Below are 23,509 nucleotides of genomic sequence, written 5' to 3' on the forward strand. Positions count from 1 at the left end.
TCCCAAAGAGGAAAAAGAATGGAGTAAGCATGAGTTTGGAATTAGAAGGGGGTTTGAACTTTGCTTCAGTACCAACTTAGATGTGAAACCTTTGGACATACAGCTAACTTTTCTTATCTATAAAACAGAGCCAATGATTGCTACCTCACACAGTTGTTATGGGGCTTAAATATGCCAGGATCATGCTGCCAGAAATAACAATAGTCCTGCCATTGGCAATCCCAGCACTCTTGACTCTGGCTAACCTCAACTTCAAGGCAGCGACCCTGACTGACTCAACCCCTCAGTGAATAACACTGTATAACTCTTGCCATATGGAAGCTGAACTCTCCAGCATTTCCACACACGTCATCTGTGTATGCTCCTTCCTCACACCAGAGGAAGGAGATCCAGTGTCATGCTTTTTCTGATTTCCCTTGATGCAAGAAATCAAATGAAGCAATTTACACCAAGACCAAATGCCAGGGAAGAGGCAAGCATTATCCCAAATACTCATATCAAATTTTATAAGTACTATATACCAAGTTTATAACAAAATCAGTAAATCTCAAATGTTGGGGTGATGTGATTTCCAGTGACAATTAAAAGGAAAGAGTTTCAGAAATATAGTAGAGTGCTTCATAGCACTATTCATTTTGATTCTTCAAAAAGACTTCATAAGGCTATAATTTCCTTAGTAGAAAACTTAAGTCATATGTTTACTGATCCCAGTACATGGCATATTGTAGGCATTCAATAAATATGGACTATATGGTTTGGAGATCATATCAGATGTACAGATATTCTTAGATTATAGCTATGGCTATCATTGCTAAACACAAGTACAAACCATTTACAAAATAATTAGCTAGATAAAAGGACAGCACTTGGTGTTAAGGAAAGTAGAAGAAATACCTGTCTTAGAAATTGTACTGTAACTAGAGATAGTCAGGCAAGGCTGGATTTGAATTAGGCTTCCCAAAGCAATCGTGGCAGTGGGTGGCTATCAGGAAGAAAGTGTTCCCCATCCAGGAGACAGCACAGAGGGAAGTTCAAAAGTTACTAGGACAGAGTGCTATTGATAAGCTCTCCTAAGTAGAAACTGGTTTAAGAAACCTAAACCCCAGCGTATATTTCCTGACTTCATTTTCGTTTTCTTTGAACATTTCATCCACATCTTCTCCCAGGAATCCTCTCACACTTCCCCTACATACTGTGGATCCTCTCTCTCCCAAAAACAATGTGTGTGTGGAGGGGGGGAGCAAGCTAGGAGAGGGGCCCTCTCTCCTTTATACTAATTTCCTCTCATCTTTTGCTCAGTAATTTGCCATCAAACAAGTTTCAGCTCATTAGTTAACAGCTTAATGTTATTCTCTTAAAATAGTTAAAGATTTGCTCTTCTCTTTAATAGCCAACGATAAATATGGATCTTAATATCCCTCCCCCATTTCCAGAGGCTAAAATGTTCACATTAAATTCATTTCAACCTTCTAAAACTACTCTGAAAAGAACCAGGAAGATTTACTTTATGACTTCTTCCTTAATCTAAAAACCAAATGCAATGAATTTTACACAGTAAGCATATTTTTGCCAGTAAATCCCCCAAAGAATACTATTTAGAATGTGTATGACATTCACATTTAAAAGTACAAAATTAAAATCTGTTGTTAGTGTTAATCAATAGTGGTATAAGGTCAAACCAAACAAGGATGCCATTTTTCTAGCCCAAGACAAATATTGTCAATTTCATGAGGTTCAGACTAATACAGATTTATGTCTCTATAAATCCCTACAAATATCATGATTCTAGGACATGGAGGTTACAGCCATAGAAAGCAGCATGAAAGGAGTCTTCAAAGAGTTCAGGACAAAAAAAGCAAACCTTGGTAGTTTACTCATTTGAAAAGGATGTTTAAGCACAACAAAAACATTTTTCAATTCATCTTGTTAAAAGCAACAACTGCTATTTGTGAGTAGATTTCTATACCTGTCATCTTATTCAGGCCCCAGTATATCAACTCTGCAGACCTTTTGAAGGAGATAGTGTGCCATCACTTCTGTGGATCTATAAAGTTAAAATTCCAAGCCTCAAGTTGCGAACAAAATCTACTTTCTTTCTATTGGTCTCATTTACTAAAGCAAAATTTTAAAAAATATAAGCAAGTTTTCTGAATAGCAATACCAATTAGCAACTGTACTTGATATTACATATTGATTATTTGTATAGAATTTTAAAATTTTCTATAATTAGACCATTAAGATGAAATCCTGATAAAAGATCTCCTGCTTGACCATGAGCTTGGCAAAAACAAGAGGCTGGGGGTGCGGGGGGGAGGGGGGGGACAGAGGTTGTATCTGTATACCATTGAGACATAGCACAAAATGTGAAATATGATAAATCCAAATACACACTTCTAGAATTAGTAACAGAGAAGTGATTTTTACAATGGGAAAGGCAGAATAGATACATAAATTTTTGGAGAACTGCACATCTTAGAACATATGTGTATTTTTAAAGTATAAGATAGTCACAAAATTGTAACAAAAACCTCAGAGATTCCTTGGTATAAAGGTGATTTCAATTTTGGTTTGTTTGTTCATAAATGAAGGAACTAAAACACAAAGTTCTATAGCTAAACAGTGACAGAAACTAAGTCATCTCTGAGAATTCTTGAAAATACATCTATTCCTGGATTTTTGCCACTTATCAGGACCTAAACAGCTAATCTAAAATATTGCATTAGCCTACATTATTTATATTTTAAACATAAGATATATCTGTGTATCTAATTGTACATATATATGCATATAAGGAATTGCAGCACCATTTACATTCTTGACAGAAATAGTTACTTGTTTCTATTGCACACAGCATTTGATAGAAGTCAACGTTAGCCAGAAATTTCTAGATGTCAGAAGAGAGCCTTAAACTTAAATGATGAAGTTCAGAAGCATTGAATCAGTTCTTTGATATGTAGCAGGGCTCTACATTAGACAGGAACAAATGAATTTTTTAAAATGGTTTAAAGCACCTCCAGGGCATTATAAATCCTAGGGAGCTTTTCCAGAAGCCTAGATAAAAAAGCTTTAATTTAAGGCTTATCCTTGAGTTAGAATCACAGAGCATTAAATATAAACAAAACAGCCTAAGATAGCATTTCAAAATGTTAGTTCAGATAATTTTGCTGTTTTAGTTTTTCAGGAGGAAGCTTTTCTGGTTTGCCTATATTTGATAGCTAACCTAACATTTTCATTGCATTAGAATGGGATTAGAATTTTTTATTAATTTAAATATGAGGCTCTCTCAACAAGTCACTTCAGATCTCATATGGAGTGTAGTTTCAAAAATTAAGTGATAAACATAGTCAATGATAGGCTGTCTGCCCAACAGAGCAGAAGAAATTAACCCAAGAGGAGAAAATGCAGCAGGAATATAGAAGCAGACTGGTCAGAGGGAGGGGGTCGGAGAAAGAGGAGAGAGCAGCAGCAGGAGGAGGGAAGTCACATCAGCTGCAGAGTTCCTTCTGCAGGTGAAGAAGGGGGAAGTGAGGAGAACGTAGACATATGCAGAGTGACAGATCAGAAGAGGATCACAGAGGTGAGACTGTGGTGTGAGGTGGGGCTGGGAGCAGGGCAGGGAAGAAAACATTGTTTGGGAATGAAGGGACCCTGCCTTTGCATGCCACTGTACCTGGTAACTTTTCCAGGTGTTACGGGTTTGCAAAAGAGAAAACAATACAAAAGGAAGTTTTATACAAAGCTAAATTGAGAAAGAAAAAGAGAGAGGATAGAGATTTTGAAGAATCCAGAGCTTCATGTCTGATTTCTGTGGCATTCCCAGTGCCAGTAACAGAAAGGACTGGTAACTGTCAGTGTTTATTTGATACTGGTAACTGTCAGTGCAGCCAATGGAGCCGATAATGCCAGGTCTCCTGATTCAGGCAGCTCCTGTGCTTCCTATTGACTTCATGCCTGTCTCACAAGATGTGGCAGAGCCTGCAGGCAGCCTGTGGGCTCCTGCAGCCTGTCGGCTCCTGCAGGCAGGTTTCCACAGGACTGGCCCCAGAATAGAGTGAAGTTCAGTTCAAGGAGGGAGCAGGGTAAGGAGGTTCTGGACTAGGTCGCAGAAATATTAAAAGGGTTTGACAGTAAGGTGCTCTGGGGGTTGTTGTGCTCTCTGGAATGCCCAAAGTGGCAGAAGTGCTAAGAGACCTGGCCCCTCCACTGGTCAAGTCTGAAGGAAGCAACCCCTGGAGACCAGCAGCAACCTGTCTGGAGGCAGTTGTTTGCAGGGATGGAAAGGCAAGGTGACCTGCAGTTCTGACAAGCACTAGCAAGAGCTCGGGACTGCTGTTAAAGGGCAAGGGACCTCTCAGGGAAGGGACTGTGCACGGAGGGAAGAGTTAGCTCAGCAGCACATAGCAGCATCGGTGACTGTCAGTGACCAGGGTGTCACCTTCAGAACCAAGGCAGGAAGCAGCAGATATTGTCAGAAAAAAGGAAGAACAGTGTAAGAAAGGACACTGCGTCACACACACAGGAGCCTTTATCCTAGCTCAGCTTAGTTTGAAAGTATGCACCTCTATGCCTCAATTTCTTCATTTTTAAAAGTTGAGTTTGGGAAAATTGTCAGGGACATTAGCAATAACAAACTTGGCACAATACTCCCTTGCTTAATATTTGATTCCTAGTATTATCTTTGCTAAATAACCTGCTTCCATGTTTAAGTTTCTTGTCATAATGCGAGGAAAGCCATATGGCTGGTATCACTTCTCTTTTTCCTCCCTCTGCTCCCACCCCTCCATTCTCCTGATTCTGTTTTTTCCCCTTGTTCCCATTATTCCCATTAAAGCAATGTACTTTGTGTCAGGAACTGAGCCATAGCAGTGGACTTGACTCTTGATATTGTTCTCCAGTTAAAGCATTGTAGCTTTCCAGCTCTGCTCACATCCGGCACTCCAGCAAACAACCATGGAAACTCACACTTTGCTGGGGAGTTGTTTTCTGTAGGGAGTAGCGTTCTGTAAGCTAAATTGGGAGGGCTGGAAAGAGGGAATTGGTTAGTAATTAGAAAGGATATAAATGACTGAGAATATCTCCCTGCCTGTGTAAGTGGAAATTTTTCTGATACTTACAATACCCACTTGGGACTGATGAGAACATACTGAGCACAACCTTAGCTGCTTTATACAGTGCTGGTATACACTCGAGAGAATGGAAGAACGATAAAGAATTCCAGAAAGTGGCCATTCACTATCACACTTCTAGTTTTACAGAGTTTTCCTTTTCTAAAAAAGTTTTAAAATGATTCTGTTCTTCTTCTGGGCTTCCCAATGTCCAGAAACTTTATAAAGTCAATAGACACTTAGAGGTAAGGCTATATATTGTGTGGTGTCAAAAGATGACACATTCGAGATGGCATGTTCAACATAGAAATCTGTATCTTTTAGGGAAAGTTGAGTGCCCCTTTGCAGCTCTCTGCAGATCTTGTCCATTAGTACTCCTTGTCCATTAGTACTCCACTTGCTTTTCTAGTTTGTCTTCTTTTCATTATTACGTAAGTAGAATTGTCACCAAGTCACTGTGACCTAGTTAATAATGTTTTTAGAGGAACAAGCCTCTGTGAACTTTTTTTAGAATAGAGGAAGAGGTTTATTGAGCACATGTGATTGTAATCACCTTCAAAGTCAATTTATGAGAAAGACAACTTCTGCTGTGCTCTGGGAATACAGGAAGACGAAAACAGTGGCAATAAGCCTCATAAAGCTTACAATCTAGTGCAGTGATGACAAAATTTTTAGAGCTTTCAATGAAACAAACAGCTCGCTGCAGAATGTGTGCCATAAATTTGCTGCCTCTGGTCTAGTGAATAAACATCTAGTGATGTTTATTCATAAAAGACTTGTTTTTTATTTTAATACTGAAGATTGCACCCAATGTCCTATGCATACCAGGCAAGCATTCTGACACTGAGATACATCCTCAGCCCTTTCTATTTTGTTTTGAGCTGGGATATGAAAGGATTTTGCCCTGGATGGGAAGCTGCAGCAGTGGGAGGCTGGGGCTCTATCTTGAGGTCACCTTTCCTGCCCCTAAGCAATTTACCTGTGGCACAAAATGAATTCCAATGGGCTACCTGAGCATCAGTAATGCCCTTAGGCACCACCCCAACCTAAGTTATATGTGTACCCCACACCACGTGTCCGGCAGAGGGAAAACCAGACCTCAGAGGTCATGGAGTCTCTCTCCACATTCTTAAAATAAAGCCATTTTTATTTCATATTTCTTATCTTTTTAGCCACACCGAAAACTCTTTCAGGATATTACTGTTTTTCAGGCTGACTTTGAATTTGGAAACCTCCTACTCTCACCCTCCTGACTAGGTGGGATCACATGCCTGGCTAACAAGATAATTTAAATGGAAAAAGAGAGCAAATCATAGAACATTGTATGCTATATGATCTATTGTTTTAAACAATATGTATAGAGATAGATATGTGCTTTTGCTCCTCTATATATTCACTCACATGTACCAGGTATGTACTAGACATTTGGAGTAAAGATGGGGATATGTATTCTCAGCCCACTCAGGGGACCCATGGGAGATTTTTGAGAGTGAACTCCCAAAGTTAATGCATGTGTGCAAGATGTCAGCAACAACAGCAGGCAGCATGGAGCAGAGCAGAGCAGAAGAGCAACAGCCACAGAAAGCTGCCTGCACCTTTATTGTTTAATTCTCATACAGGTTGTTATCGCATATGTATATTCTTGTACAGTGCTGTAACCAGCGCATGTGTGTTTACCTGTGCTAAGTCATGGTTACATAACTGTATCCCACTGTCTGCGTATGCTAGACAAGTGAGGTCACATCCTCAGGTGTCCTTATGGCTCCTGAGCTTCCAAGCCATCTGAGTGGTTCCCCACAGTACACAAGTATAGAGAAAAAGTGTAGAAGCTATATGTTTTTTATCAGTGGTCACTCAAAAGTTAGGGTAGAAGGGATATGTTTACAATTTCCCTGCTATGGTTTGTATTAATTACTTAAAACAAGTCTGTTACTTTAAAAATATGCAGTAAAGCACTAAGGGAAGGACAAAAACTCATGTAATGCTGCTGGGTTTTAAGGCTGATGGCCCAAGTCAGTGGCACAAGCCATCAGGGTTACAGTAGACCTTGGCCTGCGTATGAGAGACAGGCAAGATTTGAGGAAATTCTTGGTAACAGAATGCAGATCACAGAGGGGAAAGAGATCTGGAAGGAGTAAACCTGGGGTAGAGATATGCATGAAGCTTCTGCCTGAAGCAAAGGGTTTGCTTAACAGAGATAGGGCTGGGATTTAGTTCAGCGGTGTAAGTGCCTGCATGACTGGTATGAGGTCATCAGTGCAATCCCCAGTACAGAGGGAGGGGAGAGGGAGACAGAGGGACAGAGGGACAAAGGGAGAGAGGGAGAGAGAGAGAAATGCAGGGCACTAAACACTAGCATTATACCATGAACCCTGATAAGCAATTTCCACCTGTAGTATGAGTGATTGGATGTGATTGACTCTCCTGCTTTCCCACATGGGAAAAAATCTGTGCTCTTGAGACTAGAGAGGGCTGTGGCAAAGGGCATGAAATGGAAAGATTTAATATGAGCATAAGAAATTTTCATATAGCCAAGAAGTAGTGAAAAACACAGACGATTAAGACTATCTTTGTCATGTAAAAGGTAAACAGCAATATTGGGAAAGATGGAACAATGTAATATACAAGGTGACTGTCAATGTAATGAGAGTAGAAAGATGAGAGGGAGGGAAGGAGAAAGACAGATTAGAGGAAAACAAAACAATTAGCAGTAATGACCATGGAGCCATGTGTGGTGGATCATGCCGGTAACCCAGCCCTCTCAGGGGCTTATGTAAGAGGAGCCCAAATCCAAGCACATCCCAGACAACTAAGTGACTTCGCGAGACCCTGTCTCAAAATAAAAAATAAAGATGGGGATGTAGCTCAGCACAGAGTTTCAATGTCTAATACTGAAAAAAAAGTAGTAATGACTAGTAATATCATAAGTCAAAAGTGCTTAGTGCCTTGGAAGCACTTTGAAGAAGCAAACTTCAGCAAAATAACTGTTTCATGTCAGCATAATCAATAGATACTTCAAAAATTTGAGAGTAAATGTTTATTGAAAAAAGAGGCATTGACATGGTTTCAAAAATTGCCTCTCAGATTTGTTATTTAATAACAGGAAAATTGCCTTTAAAATAAAGACATGTGGTTTTCTTGAACCAAATAATCAAACAGCATCACAAATGGGGAGGCAACCTCACATTTTAGCCTCCTGTGATCGGGTAGTAAAAAGTAGATATTAGTCACATTTTGCTAAAAATGCTTGACCAGAAAGAAACAATCATATATATCCAAAATGTGGAACAGCTTATAAGCGGCTGGCCTGAAGTTTTTTTAAAAAGTCACTGTCCTTAGAAGATAGTATTCTAAATTAACAATGACTAAAATGCAAAATGCATATGCCTTGCTGAAAGCTTGGGTTTAAGAAAAATACGTGAACGACACATTTATAGAAGATAATTGAAGAAAGTTGATTAAGGATGGTATACTGACTCACACAGAATTAATTTTAGTTTTCTTTTATATCATGATGGCATAGTAAAATAAAAAACATTTTTACATTGAAGACATGCCTTGCTGATGTTTCCTGTGTGTGTACACATGTCTGTCCATGTTCTGATGGGTAGAAAGGGAAAGAGAAAGGAGTAAAGGAAGATAAATACACTAAAATGTTAGGAACTTTCAAATCTTGATGAAAATTTTATGAATTTTCTTCTTTAAATTGTCTATAATTAGAAATTTTTCAAAATAGGAAGAGAGAGTAATTCGTAAGTCTCAGGCAGCAAATCAGAAAGACAAATCAGCTGAGGGAGGACACAGGGAGCCAGCCTGGTGCAGGACGATGACATCTTTGTAGATTAGTAAGATTCTGTCACCAAAAAATTTTTTTTAAAATGTAAAACAGCTAGAGATATAGTTCAGTGATACAGTGGTACCACAAAATAAAAAAGAAAAGAAAAAAGAAGAGAACAAAAAGTAAGAAACAAAAGCATTTTGAAAGGAAAAAAAATATCATATCTCAACAGTAATGGTAAATACAATTTGATTTTCAGTATTTACTCTTGACATGACTAATGAAGCAATTGAAAACAGAGGATTTGCGAGCTCTTGACATAGTTTGGCTGAACTCAAAACCTGTTTGCTAAGAAAACCTTTAAGTAAATAGATGAAAATCTTGGGTTAGGGATTTAGCTCAATAGGCATAAGCATCTGCCTGCAAGTGTGAGGTCATGAGTTCAGTCCCTGGTACCAAAAAGAGACAGAGATGATGATCTTACTTCTAGACAAAGAATTAGTAAGAAAAAAATGTCAAGATATAATTATGGGAGACAAATGACAAGATGCATATCAGCCAAACACAAAGAATGTTATTATCTTGAGGCCTTAGGCTGAAACAAACATTTGATGAGTCCTGCATGCAGTAGCCAGAGTTTGAGTTTTGTATTAATGAATTTTAACCAAGATAATTCCATCGGGATCTTTTGTTTTTATTGTTGTTTTGGACCAGAGATAAAACTCATGACCTTGTGTTTGCCAGGCAGGCACTTATGCCGCTAAGCTAAATCCCCAGCCTCCATTGGGATCTTCTTTCTATTTAAGTCTTTGAGATACCTTAAAAATGCACCATTTGACAGATATCTCACTAGAGATTATTTTACTTCTGTTAAAAGTGACTTAAGAGAGCCAGGGATTTAGCTCAGCAGCATAAGCACCTGCCTGGAAAGCACAAAATCATAAGTTCAATCCCCCGTACAAAAAAAAAAGTGATTTTAGAGTTTATGAGCAACGTCAAATGAACAAGAAAAAGCAAACAAGAACTTCTTTCACTGTTACAATCTCTGTAAAATTTATATTATTAAAAATCTAACCAAACTAGTGAACAGAATTGCTTTGAAATCTGTATACTATTGAAACCAACTCCTTGTTAATAATGTTTAGTCAAGAATCTAACCACCTAGACTTATTTTAACAAAATTCACTTGAAATTGCGATATTTATATGAACAATGGTATAGGTTCAGTGTTGCTTTTGGCAGTGCTATTACATTTTTAGCAAGATAGTTTTTCACTGTTATGATTATGCCACAGCCTGCAGAATGTTTAACGTGCCTAAATGTCTCAATTAAAACCGTATGCTGATTCTCAACTTTGACATTTTAATAAAATATGCGACCCTTCATATATATTTCCATACTCAATTAAGAACTATTGTCAGATTCTAAGTCACTAAGGATCTAGTCATTGCTTTCTCCTTTGGTGTGTCTCCCAAAATTAGTAGAGTACTTGTTATATAAAAGATATACAGTAACTATTTTTAGTGGATCATAATTTTTGAACATTCGATTAGGACTCCTTTTCATAGAAACATTACTGAATTTTTAATCTGCCTCTATAGATCTTCTTGTTTGTTAAGGTCAAAATAATACAAATTTTAAATTCAGTAGTCAAAACTATTTCTTGCATAACTTTTAGTATGTTATGATGATAATTTTCATTTAAAATTTTTACAGATACTATTGCAAGCTATAAAATGCAATGTAATCCCTTTAACTCTTCAGCCTTTCTCCTCCATCTAGCCATCATATCAGAGGTCTTTGAAGCATCTATTAGCATGTGGTTTTGTGACTTCTCAGGTATTATGAGATTGTATGTTCTTTTTTTTAAAAAAATGAGGTATATACACTTCTGCAACTTTCTTTTTAACTTATTAGTATATTGTAGTTATTTCTGAGTTCAAGAATATTACCACACACATAATCTTGTTTTTATACAGCTCTATAGTATTCCATTACATAATGCTTCATAATTGATTTACTGAATTTCTTCCTGATAGTGTTTTAAAGAGATTAATGTAGAACTACTTTAATAGCATAAACCACAGAAAAACTAAGTTTAGAAAACAGTGTACTTACAATTGTTCCACTAATTTTAAAATAGAAAACCTGTTAACCAAATTCAGAAAGCTGTCATTACCATCATTCATCAGGAAAAGGGGTTCTGCTTCAGATGGCACCCTGACTTTTGAGGTTCTGGCAGCCTGAAAACACAGGCACATTTCATCTCAGGAGGAATGTTTGAAGGGTGAGATTAAAGGCCACAGTGTGGATTCTTTGAGAGAAGATTTTAGCTTCCCACCCCATTATTTGACTTTCTGCCTGAGTAGTTTGAGTGCTTGAGAGATGTGGAGGCAGGTAATTCCTTCCTAGCAATGTTTTTGATGGCATTAAGATATGGGATGGTGTCTTCAAAGCTTACAACCTTCTGAGACACTAGTATTTACAGAAATCCTTTCACCAAGCAAAATATTCCAAAGCCCTGGAGTGAGGAGAGAGAGAGTTTGGTGTGGATTATATAGATCATGCTTTCACATCACATATTTCCTTTCAAATATATCTTAAAAGGAGTTCCCCCAGCCATTCTGCCAAGTCGTAACTGGTGAGATTGCTCCAAAGGGTCAGTTTGTTAAGTAGGAAAATCCCAAGACAACTTGAGGCTGAAATCAAAAGCAGCATAAAAGCCTGGGAAGACAAGAGAGGAAAACAAGGCACTACGCACCGTCAGATAGACTCCACCTGATGGATCACTGGACGCTACCTTCAAAGACTGTGTTTCAGTGAGTACAGCTAGCTAACTATCCTCCCTCTAGATGACGAGCCTCCTATAAAGGTCTCTGATCAGTAATTGGCTCACAAAGTTACAGTAACCAATAAATTTTAATGATTTAAATAATGTGACCTAATAGTCACAATCATCCATTAATTTGAGTAGTATTACTGAATATCTATGTGGTAGTCTGAGCTCAGAAGGCATGCAAGTAAAAGAGATAAAGTTCTTCACGGAAAGTGTTTTGGGGAGTGAGATAAAGAAAATATCAAGTGGACCTAAATTGTGTAAGAAAATCAAAACAAGGTATGTTAACAACAGGCAGGGAGGCTGCCATACATGGGGCAGCAAGCAAAGTGCTGTCTGAGGAATTGGCAATGCAAGATGAGACTCAAAAATAAGGCATCAAATGTGAGAAGAGACAGGAGAGAGCCTCAGTCAAAGGGATCATTCACAGGAAGGCCCTAGGGCTGGCAGGAACTTGTACTGGGGGAAGACAGAGTGAAGGCCCTTGTTGAAGAAAACAGAAAGTCATGGGATGCTTTGAAATGGAATCACAGGGATAGACAGAAGTCAACATGAGGAACTCTAATTTCACTCCAAGTATAACAAGAAGCCAGGAGAGAGATTCTGGAGGAGAAAAGGCAAGAGCTGATACACATTTTGAGAAAATCATTCCAATTACTGAGTGGACACTGGATACAGAAGCATCGGGCAGCCAGAGTGAGAACAGGAAAATCAATCCAGTAGTTACTGCCTATTCCAGAGAGACATCAGGGGTTGCCTGGAGGAGCAAGGTGAAATTGGAGAAGAGTAGATGGAATTGAAATCCATTTTGGAGCTAGGCAAGCAAACAGCCTGATGGATTACATAGAGGTGGGAGCCAGGAATAGAGTCAAAGCTTATGGTTGAGGGGTTCAAATGGTAGATGGTTGCCAGTATTAAGGTATTTGCTCAAAGTGAGAAAATTCCCCAGAAGTAGATTTAAGAAAGGATTAAGTTTGATTTTGATCCTGATGAGTTTGAAAATCTTATATATCCAAATAAAGATGCCAAAGAAGAAAATGGAATTACAAATCTAGAGTTAAGATTTGTATTTTGTAACTAGTATAAATAAGATCTCTTATTTATATAATGGCTAGTAAGGTTTTGGCTGATTTTCTTATGTATTCTCATATAGTTGTCATTCAAAATGCATGGATCCTAAAAATTATTTGTTGCATCTTTGCCTATCAAAAGTTGGGTTTGGAAAGCCAAAATATATTTTATTTTCAATTATAGACTCTAAAGTGATCAGCCATCTACAAGTAACCTTGGCAAGCCAACACTCTTTAAAACTTTTTTTAAAAAAATAAAGACTATGCCCATTTTTGCAACAGCAAGCCAAATTTAAAGGGATGTTAATGCTTAACTACTCAGATATGTAAATATCCAATATCAGTTTCTTCATTTTGCTGTGTTCCAAGATTCTAGTCCAGACGGGAATGTTATCACTCTCCACCCAGTGTGACAGCCTCCAGGAGGAGAACGGAACTTAATTAGAAATTTCCACTTCAAATAAAATTTATAGTTCACTCAATCTGAAACATGCCCAAGGATATTTTAAAAACCTGATGTTAAATGAACTGTTTGTTTTTCTCTAGTTGTCATCAAAATACTTGCTAAGCATAGAATAAATTTTTGTATTAAGCACTGGAAGGGACCCCAGAGATTTAGCATGAAGCTCTCCAGGTCCAGAGAGATAAGGGACTTCCCAAAGTTGAAGAAGGTCACAGCAGAATCAGAATTCCTACTTCCTCAGGACTCCTAATTCCTAGGTTGGTGCTGTGCAGAGCTCCATGCTGCTTTCCTTGGCACCTGCAATCCTAGCACTTCTCTTGATCAACTGATCCTTTATTAAGTAACTTTACACAAGTGCAGGTGATCCATTTTCTGTGTGTTATGAGAAGGGTTAGTAACAGCTGCTAATGATATATCTCTGCTATACTCCAGGCAGTATTTTAACTGCTAACTCTGTGTTAACTAATCTAACTTCATGCAGCTTTATGAAATGGCTAATCAAAGTATTCCCGTTTGAACTGCAAGCCTCTGCTGTATCTAATTGTGGTACTGACCTTAGAAATGCAAAAAAGACTAGAAAATTACTAACACAGACTACTTCTGGCTGCCTAAAGAACTGAGAATGTAGACATTGTGTTTCAGCAAACTCAATGTGTCTGGAATAAAATATATTATCCTCCTTTCAAACTCAGTTCCCATCCTGTGTTCTCATCTTGATTAATGGAATCATTGCATCTCTAATCATCTTAAAAATTTTTGGCACTTTTCTCGTCTCTCATTTCCAATCTGTCTAACACTGTAAATATTGTTTAAACTCTGGTTGGTTCCCAGAAGTATTTGAAGAAAAGATCTGCACAGAGCCTCCCTGTATGTTGTCTCTCGAGTCTGGGCCCATCTCCCACGATATTCTATTCCCATGTTCCTACCTTGAGCCTTCACATTTATCATCTGTAATTTGTCTCCCACTTAGTTCTTCAATCCTAGCGTTCCACTGTTGTCATGGTTATCGCTCAAACACAGGCCAAAGTTGTATCCCATGCCCTTGTGAAGCCTTTTCTCTGCTCTTCCACTGGGCGCATTTCCTTCCCCGCTCTCCAGCCACCCAAGACTCCTCACAGCTCAACAGCTCATAGGATATTTATAGTTCCTCTGCTTTCTCCACACGTATGTGATAAGGATTACTAAATGCATGAGAATGTTTTTATTATATTTGTTTATGTCTCACCTTGTTCAATAAGCAGTGTGAGGTGGCAAAGCTCCTTTGCTAGCTGTGAAACACTTTTCAAATGTTACGCGTAAGCCATGCAAATCATTAATTTACAACTTCTAGGCTCCTAGAGATGGTGGGGCCCAGAGTCTTCATTCTCCAGAGTGTCTCTTTGATGAACCCTGGTAAGTTAGTGGCAGAATTAGCAGTGGAACCCAAATTTTCACTTTACTCCATCACGTCACCTCAGAAAAATGAAAAGGGGATGGTTCTTTTTTTTTCTTTTCTGTCGGTGTCGCTCCCGGCTGGCAGGAAGAACACACGACAAGATCTGGCAGTGGCTGGGCTTTCTTTATTTTCCCTCTCCGTACAGTCTGCCCCGGGATTCTTCCCGGCCGAAGCCTCTACCGGTCCGCTCCCCGCGGCTCCTTTTGTGCTTCTCTCTACAGTCTGTCCCGAAGCCTCTACCGGTCCGCTCTCCGCGGCTCCTTTCGTGCTTCTTCTCTATAGTCTGTCCCGAAGCCTCTACCGGTCCGCTCTCCGCGGCTCCTTCCGTGCTTCTTCTCTCGTGGCGGGAGAGGCACTCACTCTTATAGGGTTACAGTGGCCAATCAGTTCAAAGCGCGCGATGCGGGCTGATTGGCTAACATCAGTTGTTGCTAGGCAGACTATCTTACAGGGCGGGTTGTTTACCAAGCAGGAAGCAGGAGATAAGCGCCATCTTAGCACACTCGATGGGAGGGGTAATCTAGCTCAGGCTTTGCTCTTTCTTGCAGGCCTCACGTCCGCCAAGTAAGGCGACCGGGCTCGGCCGCGGCTCCCAACACTTTTCCTCTTGAGAAAAAAAGGGGACCTTTCAGATTTACATACTATTCTGATAATAGATCTGCTAATTTTACTATCCATAGTATTGCTGAGTAAAGTAGAAATACTCATAGTTTGGATTCTGTCCCAGTTTCTACCTCTTGTCATATTCCAGCCGGACCCCCAACTGTGAAATAATTTGCTTGAAACAGTCCCGTGTGTCCTGTGCCTCACTAATTTTAATTGAAATCTAGTGCTAATTAGCCCTTTCCCAGTGGGTCACTTCCTTGTACTTCTTCACAATTAATAATTGGTTAGATTTGGAGTTTTTAGCCATTCTTATTTCAAGACAATGTCCAAGCAAATCTATTCTTTGGTTTTATTAGTATTGATAAAGCCATTTTAAAGTTTTGATTTCAAAAAAAGCTTTGGTTTCACAGGTAATGGACATACTATAATAAAATAGCAACCATTTACTAAGTACATAGCATGTGCCAAGTATTATAATAAGGAAATTATCTGTACTTTCTCTAATCATCCTGATGACAACCTAGAAAATTATAAATTAATAATTCCTGGGGTATATGAGAAAACTAAACCTCAAAGAAGTATCTTACTTAAGGTTATAGAGTGGTAAATGCAGGAACCAAGATTTGAATCTTGGCCTTCCTGAGTCTGTACTCGGTGTCCTTCTCGTGTCATGCTTCCAGAGCAGGCAGATGACATTATCTGTGACAGGAAGATGTAGCAGCCATGAGCACTGACACTGTCTTGCAACAAGCATCTCCAAATGGATCAGTCTCAGAGCAGTGCTGGCTATAAGCCCATAGTTGCTGCAATCTCTCTAGCTGTCAGCACGCCTAAGGCATAGAAGTAGTGGCAAAATAATTTTTCTCAACTTTAAATTGAAGAGGAGCTCCCCATTACAGTAAAAATTAAAGTAAAAACTCACTGAAACAGCTGACCAAGCCATCTACCACCAGCCCATTAAAGGCACGACTGTATCAGGGCTAGGAATGTAGTCTCCTAAACCAGACTGCCTGGGTTTAATGGTTGTTTTGCTATACATTAACAATATAACCTTGAAGAAGTTAATCTGTACTCCAGTTTCTACCTTTGTAAAATTGAGATTCTTACATTTTCCCATGAAACAGCTGTTGTCAAGGTAAAAGGAATTTTTATATGTAAAATAGAAGAGTGTGTGGCGCAGATTAAGTGCTGTGTACATAAAAGCTGCCATCATCATCACCATTATCACCCAAACCACCTTTATTTCTTTTGTTTCCTCACTCACCTCTTTCCCATACTTGTTCCTGCCCTATCAGCTACCTGCTACTCCAGTTATCCTTGGCCCTCTCATGTCTCCAGACCTTGATATGTGCCCCCTCTGCTTCTGTCTGTCTCCATCACTCTGTAGGAAGTGCCACACACTGTTTCACTAAGATTCTGTCTCAGTGGCAGGTCCTCCAGGAGACTTTCTTCTGCCTCCTGACACCCTAGTTGGGTCCCATAGCAGTGTGAGCTTACCTGTTGCAACATTTAAATTATGTGTTTACTTGTCATTGTCCTCCATTGAACAGCAAATTACTTGACAAATAGTTTCGTATAACTCTTCCCTTAAACTGGAACCTAAAGTACATATTTTTAAGGGAAACCAAAAAGTTTATATCCTGAGAGTTGTAGCTCCAGGTATTACAATAAGCACACATTAAAAAGTAATATTCAGACAGTGAGATTCCTTCTTGCTACTCCTCATCTATGCTTAGCTGAGTCTCTGATGGAGAAACAATACCAAGATGTTAGAAATAATATCTGTAAGAGACAATAGAATGGACAGATTAGGGAGGAGAAAGTTCCCTGCCACTGGAGACATGCAAGCAGACACAAATGGCCCTCAGTTCAAAAAAACAGAGTGATGGAGAAGAGGGTGTGTTAGGATTAGTTAACCTGAAAAAGAAAAAAATTACCTTCAAATATTAGAAATAAAGATCACAGAAAAGAATAGACAATACTGTTCTGTGTGCCATTGGAGGGCAGAACTTAAACAAAAAGGTAGAAATTTCCAGGAAGAGTGAACACAAACAACTGTTTTTTAATCCCTAAAGCTGCCCCCAAATGGATTGGATTTCTCTGAAAAAAATAGTGAGCTCTTCCTCAATGTGAAGCCAGCATCACATAGAGGTTAGAGTATTCCCCTGGGTTAGTAAAGGGAGAGTACAGTGCGCGTTCATTTTCTTATTCACTCACCTCTTTGGCTATTACACAGCTGCTATTTGCCTGGTACCATGAGGGAGACACACAAATTCTAATAAGCTCAGCTCCTACTTCTAAGGAGTTCACCAGTATAAACATTCCTCAAACAATTGAAACTAAGTCTTTAAGGACTAGAAGTTTTTCAGGTAGGGGAGAGGTGAGAAAATATGTTTCAGTTATTTTCATTAGTAACCATTCTAATTGTATATATTTATAAAACACAGTGAAGGTAATTTGGTACATATACACAATAGCACGTGCAAAGTGAAGAAAAGGCAGAATCAGAGGACAAGAATGATGCAGGTATACATCAGGATGGGAGAGTGTAAAATTCCCTGACCTTGATATCATCTGTGCCATAATAATAAGAAACAGACAGATACATCCAAAGAACAGTCCTTTCCTTGGGGCTCCCAGTGACTGAAGTAGTAAACATAGTGTTCATGTAAGAAAAGAAAAAGAATGGCCCTGGGCATGTACCACTATTCATTTTCATGTAAACATCCTTTTTTTAAAAAATTAGAACCTACATCAACTGACAGCTAACAGCACTCACATTTCTATTTAACACCAACATGATTGTGAAAAAGCTCTCAAAACAAGTAGAATTTAAGCATTTCTGTGATCTAATGACAGATACATACATAAAGGACTAGTGGCAGATAGAATTGTTCTAGGTTTTTGAAAGCCTTTTACCTTATCCCTACCTGGATTAGTATTATAAATTGGCTCATAATGTCTAGACCAAGCTGTTCTGGACCATTACAGGGTGGACAGTTCACCAACCTAGTCATCTGTTCATGAGAAATTTCAAAATTAGATTCCTGTAGACAGTGACCCTCAAGAGATAGATAGGATATTACAAGAAGTTGGTAAGAATTAATGGTTAACAATTCAGGAGTTTAAAACTGTTTTAAATCTTCAGCCTCTTTCCTTTGTATAAACTTTAATTAGTGACTCTGAGCTCAATTTCCTTATCTATAAAATGGGAGAATTAATCCTAGCCTCCTGAAGATTGAATGTTTAAATATCTCCTGTACCTATTCCTAAGAGTCAATTCATGTTTACAGTGATTATTATTAATGACACCTGTTATGATTTTGTGTCTAGATGTCTTCCCACCCAAAGCCTAATGCAGTCAGGGGGGCTGGATATAGAGTTTGTGATTGATTCATTGTCTAGTGATAAGATTATGGATGTGAGTGCTACACCCACCCTGCAGTGGGTAATCTACATATAATATAAGAGACAAAAAGAGTCTTCTTATGCTCCTTCCTTTTGGTTCTTGTTGCTTTTGCTGTCTTCCATTGCCATGAACTGTTGCTCCTCTGGCACACCACTCTGCCTTGGACCCAGCAGATTATGGACTGAAACCTCCTCAAACTGTGAGCTAAATAAATTTTTCCTTCTTTAATTTTGAGCATCAGGTATTTTATCTCAGCAGCAAAAGAAGAGTAACCAAGACAACACCCATACTGTAAAAATCAGTGCTTCAAGAAGAGAATTCTTGGGGCTGGGGATTTAGCTCAGCAGCATAAGCGCTTGCCTTGAAAGCAGGCAGTCATGAGTTCGATCCCCAGTACCGATAAAAAGGAAAAAGACCAAAAAAAAAAAACAAAAAAAAAGAAGAAAAGAATTCTTAGGGCCAGCGATTTAGCTCAGCAGCATAGCACCTACCTGGCAAGCAGGAAGTCATGAGTTTGATCCCAGTACAAGAGAGAGAGAGAGAGAGAGAATGAATTCTTCTTTAAGAGAGCTTTGAGAATCCATGATTACAGAAGAGAAAATTCAAACAGAAGCAAAAAAAAGGGAAATAAATATGAGACTTGCTATATTCAGCATGTTATGTCATATCAATGATGAAAAATGTAAGTACTTCTGAGCATGTTATTTAAGAAAAGTTTACTGATTAAAAACTCAAATCTCAAAGAAGCCAACCCACACCTTCCCATGAATCAGCAGTAGCCATGTTGGCAGGGACAAGAATCAAGAAGCTAAGCTATGCCTTCCCATGAGCCATTTGGAATTAAGAACCCAAATCATGCCTTCCTGTGAGCCAGCCAACATGTGGGCTGGAAGACAAGAAGAACTATGCTGCCCTCTACATGCCCCCACTCCCAAGCAACCAGTTAATTTGGAGGAACTCAGGCTGAGATGATAGCAAATGAAGTAAAAATAATAATAATAATAATAATAATAACTTCATGCTCATATTGTTTGATTGACTTTGCAGGTGTAAAGCTGATAGTCTGAGCATCTATTTTGGAGCCTAACAGTATACAAAGCACACGTGGGGGATTTCTTTCTGTCTTGTTTTTGCAATGTAATGTTTTATTCTCTTTTATTGTTTTATTTTTTTACTGTATCTAGTAACCTGAGAAATTATTTTGAAGATAATAGCATGTAATATAGTAACCATTGTTAAATCCTAACATCTTGTTTTGAAATCCTATATTGCTATCATTGTTGCTTTTGTTGTTGTCATTTTGCTTTGTTGTTGTTGTTGGTTTTTATTTTTTGGTTTTTATTTTTTTTTGTTTTGTTTATTTTGCTTCTTGACTTTTCTGGGATTTTTTTCTCTTTAAAATAAAAAAACCTCAAATCTAAGCGATAGAAATAAGAAAGTGACCTTGAAAAGTTTGAAAGACTGGAGGAAAGTATCTTTGCTAAACCCAAGAAGAAAATCAGCTGTGGCAAGCAAAAAATTAATTAATGTGGATGACAATCCACATTAACAATAGCAACGAAACTCCACAAATGCAGGTACCCGCATAGGATTAAGCATAAACTGAACAAGATTTAGTTATTATTGGTCCAATGGAAAAGAAGAAAATGCACATATGGGGCACATCTTAGTGCAGTACAAAGAACCCTGATTGGGCCAGAGGTGACCCAAATAGGTAACTGAAATAATTTCAACAAGTTCCTTCCTCTGTGGTAACCATCTCTAATGTTTTAAATGCTGGATAGACATGTTTCTAAGGCTCTTCTAGTGCACAAATTATTTGTTCATTAACAAAATGAAATAATTTATATTTTATGTTGGTTGTCAATATAGAATTTTTTAACATTACATTCACAACTCTTCAAAAACTGTGAGCAATAATAGATACTATTTAAATTCTCTTTGGTAGCTACAATGAGCTTGGTAGGCAGGTAGGCACTGTACTCATTTTACTGATAAGAATGCTAGGATTTAAAAAGTTAAGTGACTTTCCCAAGTCACTAAAAAATAACTGATGGACTTCATAATCAAACACAATCCTGTATGTATCTTTTTTTGCTTCCCACTTTTTAATTTACTTTTCCTAGAGCATTAAATGTAAAAATTCAGAGTATAACTAGGATAAAAGATGTACAAATTTTATTCTACAATAAAATGATTCAGGGCAGTATGGTTGTTCATATCTGTAATCCCAGCAGGGAGGCTGAGACAGAATGATCACTGCAAGTTTGATGCCAGCCTGAGCTACCTAGTGAATTGGAGGCCAACTTGAACTACAAAGCAAGACCCTGTCTTCAATAAATAGATGATTGATAGATAGATGGGTGGATGGATGGATGGATGGATGGACAGATAGAATTCCAAACACAGTGGTCATTCATTTGATTCTCACATCAAATTAATATTCCAGTAGATTCTCACATTAAATATATTCCAGTAGATTAAAGATTAAATGGATAAAATTTAAACCAATTTATGGTCAAATTACTGTGAAAATTTGTTAAATACATTGAAGAGAAAAATGAAACAAGACTTTTAAAAAAATGATAAGTATTGCTCTAAAAATATTTTCAAATGTTCTATGGCAAGAAAGAATGGACAAAGTAAGTGTGATGGTACACATCCCTAATCCCAGCACTTGGAAGGCTGAGGCAGGAGGATTACTGCAAATTCGAGGCCAGCCTCGGCTACAAAGTGAGTTCAAGGCCACCCTGAACTACATAGTGAAACCTTTTCAAAAAGACAAAACAAAGAGAATGTAAAAAGGAAAATTAAAATAAAAAGTGCAATAATACAAATAATAAAGCAAGAAGAATATGTGCAAATTATCTAAGATGGGATACTGATATTTTAAATTCCAGGTAAATTTTAAACAAATGAAAATGAAATAGACAAAGTAAAAGAACATTTCATATAAAAGAAGCTTAAATAACAAATGAGCATACAAAAAGATACTTCACAATTGAAATGCAAAATTTATAAATGAAATTGTCTACCTATCAATATAAAAAGGTTAAAATATATACAATTATAATAACATAAATCATATTTTTATAGGAGTATAAATTAATCCTTCCTTTTTGGTGGTAATTTAGTAAAGACTACAAAATTTTATTGTCATTTTCTTTATTAGAACAACGTACTCGTAGATGATATTTATTACAGCATTGGTATTAATAGCAAAACCCTAAGGGAGCATCATTATCCATGTACTGGTAAAATGTAAACAGTTTTACATTGAATACTATAGTACTCCACAGCTATTAAAAAGAATGTGACCTCTGCTCTAAAAAGTAGTGTTATAGTGAAAAAAATCAAGGTATAAAGCATTATAAATAATATGACCTTATTCATTCAAAAATTATGATTCTACATTTTAGAAACCAGCTTATATTGATAACAAAAGTAATGAGTAGTATTACAAGAAGTCATCAGCAGTGGTCACCTTCATAGACACTAATAGGAGGTGAGAACCTTTTCTTTATGTGCTTTTTCTATTGATTTAATTTTTTATATATGCAATTATATGCATATATCAATTTTGCTTTTCATATAAACTCACTTATGTTATCTGGAAAATGAAATTATGCCCTTTTTGTTTTCTACTTTAGTAGTTTCAACATGTGTAACTAATAGTCATTTTCCAATGCATACTAGCAAATTAAAAGAAACAAATAATGTAAGTGCCCTTTGACCTAGGAAGAGAATTTGCTTTTCAGAAAGATATTCATAAGCATTTCTAGTAAACAAAACAGGAAACTATCCTAACTGCATCAATGAGATCTCACTCAACATACTGGAACTTTTACACCATGGAATGAATATTAAGGTCCCATTAAGATGTAGGATGATGTGAGCTTGTATGAAAGATGTCCATATTCGTATTGTTAAATGACAAATAATAAAAAGTTGAATATATGGCACCTACTGATTAATATTAAATTCAATAATATATTTAAAATACATATATTTAAAGAACAGAAATGAGGGCATGTGTTTCCATGTACTCATGGTGAATTTCTAAGGAATATACATAAAAAGGAAGTGGAGGTGGTAAGGGGATTTTTACCTTTTCCTTTTGTACCTTTTTGAGACAGAATTTATCTACCATGATCGTTTTTTAACAAAAAGTTAACCTAATTGCTTGACAAGAGAAAAAATAATCTGGTATATGAAGGTATACACTTCAACTTCCTGTTGGCAACGGTGTGGATAAAATTGCCTTTCCTGTTTCTTCTGCCTACAAGGGTTGTGCTTGTGATTCAGTGAGTAACCTAGATAGCTTTGAAATTACTGTCCTCTACCATCAAGTACATCTGAAATTTTAGAATTCATAGAGTGTCTAGCATCACATTACCTAACTGTCCCTTTCCTCTGAGGTGGGAGAAAATTGAGATCCAGAAAGGTCAAAAGACCACCAGTTAGTGGGTGGCCAGTCGGAGTACATTGCCTCCATGGACTTTCCAGTATTACTGTATAATGCATAATTGTAGAGAAGAGTTTACCAGGACAGAAAGCCAAGGAGATGAAAGAAAAAATATAAAAGCAAATAAGGAAAGTTAAATTGTTAGGAGAGGACTAGATAAGAATAGAAGATTACTGATGTTCCAGGTCTTGAGAAGAAGCAAAGTGGTAAGCCCCACCCCACCTGCTACTCAGTGTCATAGTCAAGGAGGATTGAAGAAGGCAAAATAAAGTGATGTACTGACCCTGTTAGCTGATCTGTTCTTTTGGTGTTCATTCCTAGACCATAGCAATCTGTGCTACC

At 37.7% G+C, this 23,509-nt stretch overlaps 1 protein-coding gene across 26 annotated transcripts in view; it reads left to right on the forward strand.

Annotated features, from left to right (window-relative positions):
- Dlg2 (discs large MAGUK scaffold protein 2) overlaps nucleotides 1-23,509 on the forward strand; it is a 1,893,126-nt gene that overhangs the window by 1,590,877 nt on the left and 278,740 nt on the right. The window lies entirely within an intron of this gene.

The sequence above is a fragment of the Cavia porcellus genome, unplaced genomic scaffold (assembly GCF_034190915.1).
Source record: "Cavia porcellus strain 051 isolate PalLab524CR breed Dunkin Hartley unplaced genomic scaffold, mCavPor4.1 scaffold_9, whole genome shotgun sequence".
Classification (NCBI taxonomy): domain Eukaryota; kingdom Metazoa; phylum Chordata; class Mammalia; order Rodentia; family Caviidae; genus Cavia; species Cavia porcellus.